Genomic DNA, 12,355 nt, shown 5'->3' with positions numbered 1-12,355 from the left:
CCAGCGATTGCACTGACGATAGCGCTGTGTTCCCAAGGCTGTACGCAAAGCCCCTCATGGATTTTGCAGAGTTTTCATGGCATTCGCTTCAAAATATTTTGTTTTTTTCATCAGATTTCAGACATTCTATTGGTGAACACCTACCGGATCGCCAGAATCCTATAGCTGTAGGCTTTATTGTGGCAATAATTTTACCGTTATGTATGGTTTGTTTTTGCATGGCGGCAATGGAAGAATTGATAAGTCTGAAGAATTTGTTGTTACTAGCGATATATCTTTATACCAGTTATCGTTTGTCATGAGCTTGAGTAAATGCACTGTTGTTGCTGATGACACTGTCGCTTTCTCGTTTCTTAGACCACTCGAGCAGAAAACAAGTGCGTAGTAGCGAGCCTCTCTTTTCTTTTCACTTGCACTACTTCCGTACCTTTCAGTGTTGCACCTTATATATGAAACGAAGTACAGTTAAAACTCGATTTAACGAAGTTGAGGGGAGCCGTGAATTATTTTGTTAAATCGAGAACTTCGTTAAATTGAGTGAGGCATTTCTTGGGCACATAATTCAGTACATTCGATTACAGTAAAACCTCGTTAAAACGTACCCGCTTAAACAGTACTTTCGTTTTAAAAGTAGTAAAGTCAAGTCCCCGACTGAGCACCCATTGAACATAATGCATTTTGCATCCGCATAAACCTTACCAGCTTATCGCGGTCGTATCGGTTAGCACGTACCATTTCCACTTTTCGTCGCACTCGCGTGTTACGTATTCACGCCGGTAGCACCGACCCAAAGGACGGTTCGGCTAGCGGCGCAACAATCTTCCCTAAATACCGCCGATGGGACGGCAAGCCACAAAGCTAATGACAAATTGGCGCCAAAGTTGGTAATCATACAACTAGCGCAATCTTTGGGGGTCCGTATGGTCATCGTCATGACCCCCCGCGCTACTTTCGAGTGGGTGGCGCCAACACCACGACCGGCGCCGCTAGCGTGTATGAAAAGAGACAACAAAAATTCTTACTCGACAAGAAAGGCCCGAGGGGACTACAAATTTTATTTTCCGCCAAAGAAGTCGGTGATCTTTGCCTTCGTGCGCTTTGTGAGCAACGGCCGCACCGATTTCTCGTAGGTCTGAAGTGCGTCCAGCGCGTCTTCCGTCCCTTCGTGTGCGCCGGCAAAATGTCGCAGCAGATCGAGAGCATCCATCACCTGACCTGGTGTCGGCACGGGAGCTTCGGCACCTGCAGGGTCGTCGGCAGCGTCTTCAGCCGCCACTCCCTCCACGCTTCCTACAAGCCGCAACATATCGGCATCAGTCAAAACTTCCGTTGTGACTGCGTTTGCGTCGGCATTCACGTAGTCTGAGAAACTTATGCCTGTGGGCACTTCATCCACTGAGCGAAGGTGTTCCCAGGCATCTTCATCCTCGTGCACGGCGCTCGCGCAGTCCGGACCAGCTTCGGCAGTTTCAGGGCCTAGTGTCCCGAAACCGGCAGTCCTGAAGCAGTTGACAATTATCGACGGCTAGACTGATGGAGGCCTAACAAGCTGAGCTTGACAAAGACGTGCGTTCAAAGGCACGGGGAAATCCGCACAAGAGCGAACACAGAGCACAACACACAAACACACAAAAAAAAAACACGCGAATTGCAACAGCGCCATCTATGAAATGTGGCACGAAACTTTTTTACTGCAGGCGCCATCTTGTGAGCTCGACTCAAAATTAAAACTCGTTTTGCGCCGCGCAGTTTGAAAAAAGCGACGGGATGAAGATGCTCCGCGGTGTTACCGCTGACTCGCTATCAATAAATTTTGGGGTGCTGTCTACAAAATAGACCAAAAATAGACCAAAAATTAACACTTTTTCACCTTTATTTCTCGAAAAAAGGTTCGTTAAATCGGGACAGATCACGGAATCGGTTTCGTTATTTCGGGTTAGTCAAAGCATTGAACCCTATGGGCGTCTGAGGGGGAATTAGGATACCTTCGTTAAATCGAGATTTTCGTTAAATCGGGTTTCGTTAAATCGAGTTTTGACTGTATAGTCCCCATACGAACCAGCCCACTTCCATCGAAAAATTCTTGCCCGAGGTCGGGCATCTTCGAAGTCGCCGCTTGTGGAGGATCGCGCATGCTTGATCAGTTGTTGAGCTTGTTTCTCGGCTGTTGCATTCAGTGCTGTTATAAGTGTCTTGGGTTTCTTGAGTTTTTTTTTTTCTTTTTGTTCCAGCTTGAAGAAGAGATCAAGACGTATATCAGCAGGCACACTGGTCGGCAGGAACAGTTCCTAAGTGAATCGGCAATAGACTTCCTGGAGCACCTCTGCTCACCGCATGATGCCTACAATCTCGAGAAGGACAGAGAACGGCAGGAGAGGGTGAGAACCTTTTGAAAGAGTAAAGGGTGCCATGTATTCTAGTACAGATTAACACTCGGTGCCCGCCAAACAAAAAATTCTTTCGCTTTCGCTTTGCATCGCAGGCTAGGAATTCTAGATCTGTGTAGCCACTGTACGCCCTCACATTCACAGCGATGTTAGCATAGGTCTTCGGGGCACTGCCTCAGGTGACCCATGCGCACGTGCCATATGTCGCAACAGGTAGTGTTGCAGTCAATGTTCGACCTGTGATTAGTGTTTTAAAAGCAGCATTTACTCTTATAGGGTGTCTGCACTGCTTTTACTTTGGTTTGGCTCGAACAGTGTTGCAACTTCGTAGTGGCAGCCAGTCGGATTTGTTAATCTGTCACTCCAGGAAGCTAAAAGAATATCTTGGCAAAAGTGGTCGTGACATGCACAGTCCTTGGCCAGTGAAGAAAGCATCTAGTCTTTGACATAACCAGTACAGTAAATTCTTGTTGAGAAAAACATATTATCCAGGAAAAAGTGTGATGCAAATTTCCTGATTCTGAAAAGTAACGATTGAATGGGGTGTGAAGACTTTTTTTGTCAATTTGATTTCATTAGAATGTCGATTGGCATTTTTTGGCTTAAGTTATTAACAGCTCCTTCTATTAGTGGTCGCAGAATTTGGTCTGAATTTACGTTGTCCTTAGAACAAGTAGGCCGCCGTGGTGGTTCAGTGGTTACGTCGCTCAGCTGCTGACCCAAAAGACGCGGGTTCGATCCCGGCCGCAGCGGTCGAATTTCGATGGAGGCCAAATTCTAGAGGCCCGTGTACTGTGCGATGTCAGTGCACGTTGAAGAATCCCAGGTGGTCGAAATTTCCGGAGTCCATCACTAGGGCGTCCCTCATAGCCCGAGTTGCTTTGGGACGTTAAACCCCCATAAACCAATCATATATGCTGCCTCCTGCCTTTTCAGACCAGAGGCTTGAAGAACCGGAGGAAGAACTCGGAAGGCTCAAGGAGTTCCACGCCAAAAACAAGCCCATTTTGATGCAAGTCGAGCGGCGGGAAGCTCTGTGGGCTCGCTTCCTCGAGTTTGAGAAGTGCGCCGCTGACCACTCCCGCCTCAACCACCGTGGTGGGTGCCTTCTTGAAATGAGGGCGCGAAAGAGGCTCGAGACGGAGCTTCCTCGTGTGAGTTTTGCTCGGGGACGACCTCCTCCTCTTTTATCTCTCTGTTTAGGCTTTCCCGAATTTATGTTGGCAAACAAAATAAAGGACAGTATGGTTGGTTAAAGCTGCACTAGAAAAAGACTTCCACTATCTCAAATTAAAGGGACAGGGCAGGCTTAAACTTCAAGGTATAGTTTCTGAAAGGGGGCATGTGCATTCATACTCGTTGTTAAGAATATCTGTTGCAACAAGGACAAAACATGCTGGAGTGAACAGTACACTGCTAAATGTGCTATGCGTGCTGTGTTTAGTGTAAATTTTAGTCTCTGCCTTCAAAGGTGTGCCTTCATTAATTTGACCACTCATAGACTAATATGCTTCATGCATCTCAAATAGTTTCACTTCAACAGCTCGATTGCACCATTTCTCATATGGTATGCTATATTGTCACAATTTGGCCACTCTTTCTCCTTTTTGCTTGATTTGGCATGTAATGGGAAATTGCATGCTTCATTTAGCTGATTGGTTGCAAATATATGCTGTTATCACTGGACGTGAGTGGAGATATGTGGTGCGTTTTTTCAAGCAGCTGCGAGAATGTTTTTATCAATGGAGCCCCTGAGCTGCTCAACAATTACATGGTCAGTTTGGCGGGAGAAGTCGCTCCAATTTTTGCAGAGTTCACATATGCACAAATGACGAAAACTACATTTGTGTGAAAAAGCGTTGTGTGGCGGCGCCCAAGCAAGCTCTTCCCTCCTCCTTCCAGCGATTGCACTGACGATAGCGCTGTGTTCCCAAGGCTGTACGCAAAGCCCCTCATGGATTTTGCAGAGTTTTCATGGCATTCGCTTCAAAATGTTTTGTTTTTTTCATCAGATTTCAGACATTCTATTGGTGAACACCTATCGGATCGCCAGAATCGTATAGCTGTAGGCTTTATTGCGGCAATAATTTTATCGTTATGTATGGTTTGTTTTTGCATGGCGGCAATGGAAGAATTGATGCCTGAAGAATTTGTTCGTTACTAGCGATATATCTTTATACCAGTTATCGTTTGTCATGAGCTTGAGTAAATGCACTGTTGTTGCTGATGACACTGTCGCTTTCTCGTTTCTTAGACCACTCGAGCAGAAAACAAGTGCGTAGTAGCGAACCTCTCTTTTCTTTTCACTTGCACTACTTCCGTACCTTTCAGTGTTGCACCTTATATATGAAACGAAGTATAGTCCCCATACGAACCAGCCCACTTCCATCGAAAAATTCTTGCCCGAGGTCGGGCATCTTCGAAGTCGCCGCTTGTGGAGGATCGCGCATGCTTGATCAGTTGTTGAGCTTGTTTCTCGGCTGTTGCATTCAGTGCTGTTATAAGTGTCTTGGGTTTCTTGAGTTTTTTTTTTCTTTTTGTTCCAGCTTGAAGAAGAGATCAAGACGTATATCAGCAGGCACACTGGTCGGCAGGAACAGTTCCTAAGTGAATCGGCAATAGACTTCCTGGAGCACCTCTGCTCACCGCATGATGCCTACAATCTCGAGAAGGACAGAGAACGGCAGGAGAGGGTGAGAACCTTTTGAAAGAGTAAAGGGTGCCATGTATTCTAGTACAGATTAACACTCGGTGCAAACAAAAAAAATTCTTGTCGCTTTCGCTTTGCATCGCAGGCTAGGGAATTCTAGATCTGTGTAGCCACTGTACGCCCTCACATTCACAGCGATGTTAGCATAGGTCTTCGGGGCACTGCCTCAGGTGACCCATGCGCACGTGCCATATGTCGCAACAGGTAGTGTTGCAGTCAATGTTCGACCTGTGATTAGTGTTTTAAAAGCAGCATTTACTCTTATAGGGTGTCTGCACTGCTTTTACTTTGTTTGGCTCGAACAGTGTTGCAACTTCGTAGTGGCAGCCAGTCGGATTTGTTAATCTGTCACTCCAGGAAGCTAAAAGAATATCTTGCAAAAGTGGTCGTGACATGCACAGTCCTTGGCCAGTGAAGAAAGCATCTAGTCTTTGACATAACCAGTACAGTAAATTCTTGTTGAGAAAAACATATTATCCAGGAAAAAGTGTGATGCAAATTTCCTGATTCTGAAAAGTAACGATTGAATGGGGTGTGAAGACTTTTTTTTGTCAATTTGATTTCATAAGAATGTCGATTGGCATTTTTTGGCTTAAGTTATTAACAGCTCCTTCTATTAGTGGTCGCAGAATTTGGTCTGAATTTATGTTGTCCTTAGAACAAGTAGGCCGCCGTGGTGTGTTCAGTGGTTACGTCGCTCAGCTGCTGACCCAAAAGACGCGGGTTCGATCCCGGCCGCAGCGGGTCAAATTTCGATGGAGGCCAAATTCTAGAGGCCCGTGTACTGTGCGATGTCAGTGCACGTTGAAGAATCCCAGGTGGTCGAAATTTCCGGAGTCCATCACTAGGGCGTCCCTCATAGCCCGAGTTGCTTTGGGACGTTAAACCCCCATAAACCAATCATATATGCTGCCTCCTGCCTTTTCAGACCAGAGGCTTGAAGAACCGGAGGAAGAACTCGGAAGGCTCAAGGAGTTCCACGCCAAAAACAAGCCCATTTTGATGCAAGTCGAGCGGCGGGAAGCTCTGTGGGCTCGCTTCCTCGAGTTTGAGAAGTGCGCCGCTGACCACTCCCCGCCTCAACCACCGTGGTGGGTACCTTCTTGAAATGAGGGCGCGAAAGAGGCTCGAGACGGAGCTTCCTCGTGTGAGTTTTGCTCGGGGACGACCTCCTCCTCTTTTATCTCTCTGTTTAGGCTTTCCCGAATTTATGTTGGCAAACAAAATAAAGGACAGTATGGTTGGTTAAAGCTGCACTAGAAAAAGACTTCCACTCTCTCAAATTAAAGGGACAGGGCAGGCTTAAACTTCAAGGCATAGTTTCTGAAAGGGGGCATGTGCATTCATGCTCGTTGTTAAGAATATCTGTTGCAACAAGGACAAAACATGCTGGAGTGAACAGTACACTGCTAAATGTGCTATGCGTGCTGTGTTTAGTGTAAATTTTAGTCTCTGCCTTCAAAGGTGTGCCTTCAATAATTTGACCACTCATAGACTAATATGCTTCATGCATCTCAAATAGTTTCACTTCAACAGCTCGATTGCAGCATTTCTCATATGGTATGCTATATTGTCACAATTTGGCCACTCTTTCTCCTTTTTGCTTGATTTGGCATGTAATGGGAAATTGCATGCTTCATTTAGCTGATTGGTTGCAAATATATGCTGTTATCACTGGACGTGAGTGGAGATATGTGGTGCGTTTTTTCAAGCAGCTGCGAGAATGTTTTTATCAATGGAGCCCCTGAGCTGCTCAACAATTACATGGTCAGTTTGGCGGGAGAAGTCGCTCCAATTTTTGCAGAGTTCACATATGCACAAATGACGAAAACTACATTTGTGTGAAAAAGCGTTGTGTGGCGGCGCCCAAGCAAGCTCTTCCCTCCTCCTTCCAGCGATTGCACTGACGATAGCGCTGTGTTCCCAAGGCTGTACGCAAAGCCCCTCATGGATTTTGCAGAGTTTTCATGGCATTCGCTTCAAAATATTTTGTTTTTTTCATCAGATTTCAGACATTCTATTGGTGAACACCTACCGGATCGCCAGAATCCTATAGCTGTAGGCTTTATTGTGGCAATAATTTTACCGTTATGTATGGTTTGTTTTTGCATGGCGGCAATGGAAGAATTGATAAGTCTGAAGAATTTGTTGTTACTAGCGATATATCTTTATACCAGTTATCGTTTGTCATGAGCTTGAGTAAATGCACTGTTGTTGCTGATGACACTGTCGCTTTCTCGTTTCTTAGACCACTCGAGCAGAAAACAAGTGCGTAGTAGCGAGCCTCTCTTTTCTTTTCACTTGCACTACTTCCGTACCTTTCAGTGTTGCACCTTATATATGAAACGAAGTACAGTTAAAACTCGATTTAACGAAGTTGAGGGGAGCCGTGAATTATTTTGTTAAATCGAGAACTTCGTTAAATTGAGTGAGGCATTTCTTGGGCACATAATTCAGTACATTCGATTACAGTAAAACCTCGTTAAAACGTACCCGCTTAAACAGTACTTTCGTTTTAAAAGTAGTAAAGTCAAGTCCCCGACTGAGCACCCATTGAACATAATGCATTTTGCATCCGCATAAACCTTACCAGCTTATCGCGGTCGTATCGGTTAGCACGTACCATTTCCACTTTTCGTCGCACTCGCGTGTTACGTATTCACGCCGGTAGCACCGACCCAAAGGACGGTTCGGCTAGCGGCGCAACAATCTTCCCTAAATACCGCCGATGGGACGGCAAGCCACAAAGCTAATGACAAATTGGCGCCAAAGTTGGTAATCATACAACTAGCGCAATCTTTGGGGGTCCGTATGGTCATCGTCATGACCCCCCGCGCTACTTTCGAGTGGGTGGCGCCAACACCACGACCGGCGCCGCTAGCGTGTATGAAAAGAGACAACAAAAATTCTTACTCGACAAGAAAGGCCCGAGGGGACTACAAATTTTATTTTCCGCCAAAGAAGTCGGTGATCTTTGCCTTCGTGCGCTTTGTGAGCAACGGCCGCACCGATTTCTCGTAGGTCTGAAGTGCGTCCAGCGCGTCTTCCGTCCCTTCGTGTGCGCCGGCAAAATGTCGCAGCAGATCGAGAGCATCCATCACCTGACCTGGTGTCGGCACGGGAGCTTCGGCACCTGCAGGGTCGTCGGCAGCGTCTTCAGCCGCCACTCCCTCCACGCTTCCTACAAGCCGCAACATATCGGCATCAGTCAAAACTTCCGTTGTGACTGCGTTTGCGTCGGCGTTCACGTAGTCTGAGAAACTTATGCCTGTGGGCACTTCATCCACTGAGCGAAGGTGTTCCCAGGCATCTTCATCCTCGTGCACGGCGCTCGCGCAGTCCGGACCAGCTTCGGCAGTTTCAGGGCCTAGTGTCCCGAAACCGGCAGTCCTGAAGCAGTTGACAATTATCGACGGCTAGACTGATGGAGGCCTAACAAGCTGAGCTTGACAAAGACGTGCGTTCAAAGGCACGGGGAAATCCGCACAAGAGCGAACACAGAGCACAACACACAAACACACAAAAAAAAAACACGCGAATTGCAACAGCGCCATCTATGAAATGTGGCACGAAACTTTTTTACTGCAGGCGCCATCTTGTGAGCTCGACTCAAAATTAAAACTCGTTTTGCGCCGCGCAGTTTGAAAAAAGCGACGGGATGAAGATGCTCCGCGGTGTTACCGCTGACTCGCTATCAATAAATTTTGGGGTGCTGTCTACAAAATAGACCAAAAATAGACCAAAAATTAACACTTTTTCACCTTTATTTCTCGAAAAAAGGTTCGTTAAATCGGGACAGATCACGGAATCGGTTTCGTTATTTCGGGTTAGTCAAAGCATTGAACCCTATGGGCGTCTGAGGGGGAATTAGGATACCTTCGTTAAATCGAGATTTTCGTTAAATCGGGTTTCGTTAAATCGAGTTTTGACTGTATAGTCCCCATACGAACCAGCCCACTTCCATCGAAAAATTCTTGCCCGAGGTCGGGCATCTTCGAAGTCGCCGCTTGTGGAGGATCGCGCATGCTTGATCAGTTGTTGAGCTTGTTTCTCGGCTGTTGCATTCAGTGCTGTTATAAGTGTCTTGGGTTTCTTGAGTTTTTTTTTTTCTTTTTGTTCCAGCTTGAAGAAGAGATCAAGACGTATATCAGCAGGCACACTGGTCGGCAGGAACAGTTCCTAAGTGAATCGGCAATAGACTTCCTGGAGCACCTCTGCTCACCGCATGATGCCTACAATCTCGAGAAGGACAGAGAACGGCAGGAGAGGGTGAGAACCTTTTGAAAGAGTAAAGGGTGCCATGTATTCTAGTACAGATTAACACTCGGTGCCCGCCAAACAAAAAATTCTTTCGCTTTCGCTTTGCATCGCAGGCTAGGAATTCTAGATCTGTGTAGCCACTGTACGCCCTCACATTCACAGCGATGTTAGCATAGGTCTTCGGGGCACTGCCTCAGGTGACCCATGCGCACGTGCCATATGTCGCAACAGGTAGTGTTGCAGTCAATGTTCGACCTGTGATTAGTGTTTTAAAAGCAGCATTTACTCTTATAGGGTGTCTGCACTGCTTTTACTTTGGTTTGGCTCGAACAGTGTTGCAACTTCGTAGTGGCAGCCAGTCGGATTTGTTAATCTGTCACTCCAGGAAGCTAAAAGAATATCTTGGCAAAAGTGGTCGTGACATGCACAGTCCTTGGCCAGTGAAGAAAGCATCTAGTCTTTGACATAACCAGTACAGTAAATTCTTGTTGAGAAAAACATATTATCCAGGAAAAAGTGTGATGCAAATTTCCTGATTCTGAAAAGTAACGATTGAATGGGGTGTGAAGACTTTTTTTGTCAATTTGATTTCATAAGAATGTCGATTGGCATTTTTTGGCTTAAGTTATTAACAGCTCCTTCTATTAGTGGTCGCAGAATTTGGTCTGAATTTACGTTGTCCTTAGAACAAGTAGGCCGCCGTGGTGGTTCAGTGGTTACGTCGCTCAGCTGCTGACCCAAAAGACGCGGGTTCGATCCCGGCCGCAGCGGTCGAATTTCGATGGAGGCCAAATTCTAGAGGCCCGTGTACTGTGCGATGTCAGTGCACGTTGAAGAATCCCAGGTGGTCGAAATTTCCGGAGTCCATCACTAGGGCGTCCCTCATAGCCCGAGTTGCTTTGGGACGTTAAACCCCCATAAACCAATCATATATGCTGCCTCCTGCCTTTTCAGACCAGAGGCTTGAAGAACCGGAGGAAGAACTCGGAAGGCTCAAGGAGTTCCACGCCAAAAACAAGCCCATTTTGATGCAAGTCGAGCGGCGGGAAGCTCTGTGGGCTCGCTTCCTCGAGTTTGAGAAGTGCGCCGCTGACCACTCCCGCCTCAACCACCGTGGTGGGTGCCTTCTTGAAATGAGGGCGCGAAAGAGGCTCGAGACGGAGCTTCCTCGTGTGAGTTTTGCTCGGGGACGACCTCCTCCTCTTTTATCTCTCTGTTTAGGCTTTCCCGAATTTATGTTGGCAAACAAAATAAAGGACAGTATGGTTGGTTAAAGCTGCACTAGAAAAAGACTTCCACTATCTCAAATTAAAGGGACAGGGCAGGCTTAAACTTCAAGGTATAGTTTCTGAAAGGGGGCATGTGCATTCATACTCGTTGTTAAGAATATCTGTTGCAACAAGGACAAAACATGCTGGAGTGAACAGTACACTGCTAAATGTGCTATGCGTGCTGTGTTTAGTTTAAATTTTAGTCTCTGCCTTCAAAGGTGTGCCTTCATTAATTTGACCACTCATAGACTAATATGCTTCATGCATCTCAAATAGTTTCACTTCAACAGCTCGATTGCACCATTTCTCATATGGTATGCTATATTGTCACAATTTGGCCACTCTTTCTCCTTTTTGCTTGATTTGGCATGTAATGGGAAATTGCATGCTTCATTTAGCTGATTGGTTGCAAATATATGCTGTTATCACTGGACGTGAGTGGAGATATGTGGTGCGTTTTTTCAAGCAGCTGCGAGAATGTTTTTATCAATGGAGCCCCTGAGCTGCTCAACAATTACATGGTCAGTTTGGCGGGAGAAGTCGCTCCAATTTTTGCAGAGTTCACATATGCACAAATGACGAAAACTACATTTGTGTGAAAAAGCGTTGTGTGGCGGCGCCCAAGCAAGCTCTTCCCTCCTCCTTCCAGCGATTGCACTGACGATAGCGCTGTGTTCCCAAGGCTGTACGCAAAGCCCCTCATGGATTTTGCAGAGTTTTCATGGCATTCGCTTCAAAATGTTTTGTTTTTTTCATCAGATTTCAGACATTCTATTGGTGAACACCTATCGGATCGCCAGAATCGTATAGCTGTAGGCTTTATTGCGGCAATAATTTTATCGTTATGTATGGTTTGTTTTTGCATGGCGGCAATGGAAGAATTGATGCCTGAAGAATTTGTTCGTTACTAGCGATATATCTTTATACCAGTTATCGTTTGTCATGAGCTTGAGTAAATGCACTGTTGTTGCTGATGACACTGTCGCTTTCTCGTTTCTTAGACCACTCGAGCAGAAAACAAGTGCGTAGTAGCGAACCTCTCTTTTCTTTTCACTTGCACTACTTCCGTACCTTTCAGTGTTGCACCTTATATATGAAACGAAGTATAGTCCCCATACGAACCAGCCCACTTCCATCGAAAAATTCTTGCCCGAGGTCGGGCATCTTCGAAGTCGCCGCTTGTGGAGGATCGCGCATGCTTGATCAGTTGTTGAGCTTGTTTCTCGGCTGTTGCATTCAGTGCTGTTATAAGTGTCTTGGGTTTCTTGAGTTTTTTTTTTCTTTTTGTTCCAGCTTGAAGAAGAGATCAAGACGTATATCAGCAGGCACACTGGTCGGCAGGAACAGTTCCTAAGTGAATCGGCAATAGACTTCCTGGAGCACCTCTGCTCACCGCATGATGCCTACAATCTCGAGAAGGACAGAGAACGGCAGGAGAGGGTGAGAACCTTTTGAAAGAGTAAAGGGTGCCATGTATTCTAGTACAGATTAACACTCGGTGCCCGCCAAACAAAAAATTCTTTCGCTTTCGCTTTGCATCGCAGGCTAGGAATTCTAGATCTGTGTAGCCACTGTACGCCCTCACATTCACAGCGATGTTAGCATAGGTCTTCGGGGCACTGCCTCAGGTGACCCATGCGCACGTGCCATATGTCGCAACAGGTAGTGTTGCAGTCAATGTTCGACCTGTGATTAGTGTTTTAAAAGCAGCATTTACTCTTATAGGG

Source organism: Amblyomma americanum, chromosome 1, assembly GCF_052857255.1.
Source record: "Amblyomma americanum isolate KBUSLIRL-KWMA chromosome 1, ASM5285725v1, whole genome shotgun sequence".
NCBI classification, from domain to species: domain Eukaryota; kingdom Metazoa; phylum Arthropoda; class Arachnida; order Ixodida; family Ixodidae; genus Amblyomma; species Amblyomma americanum.
Note: the sequence above shows the minus strand (reverse complement) of the source record.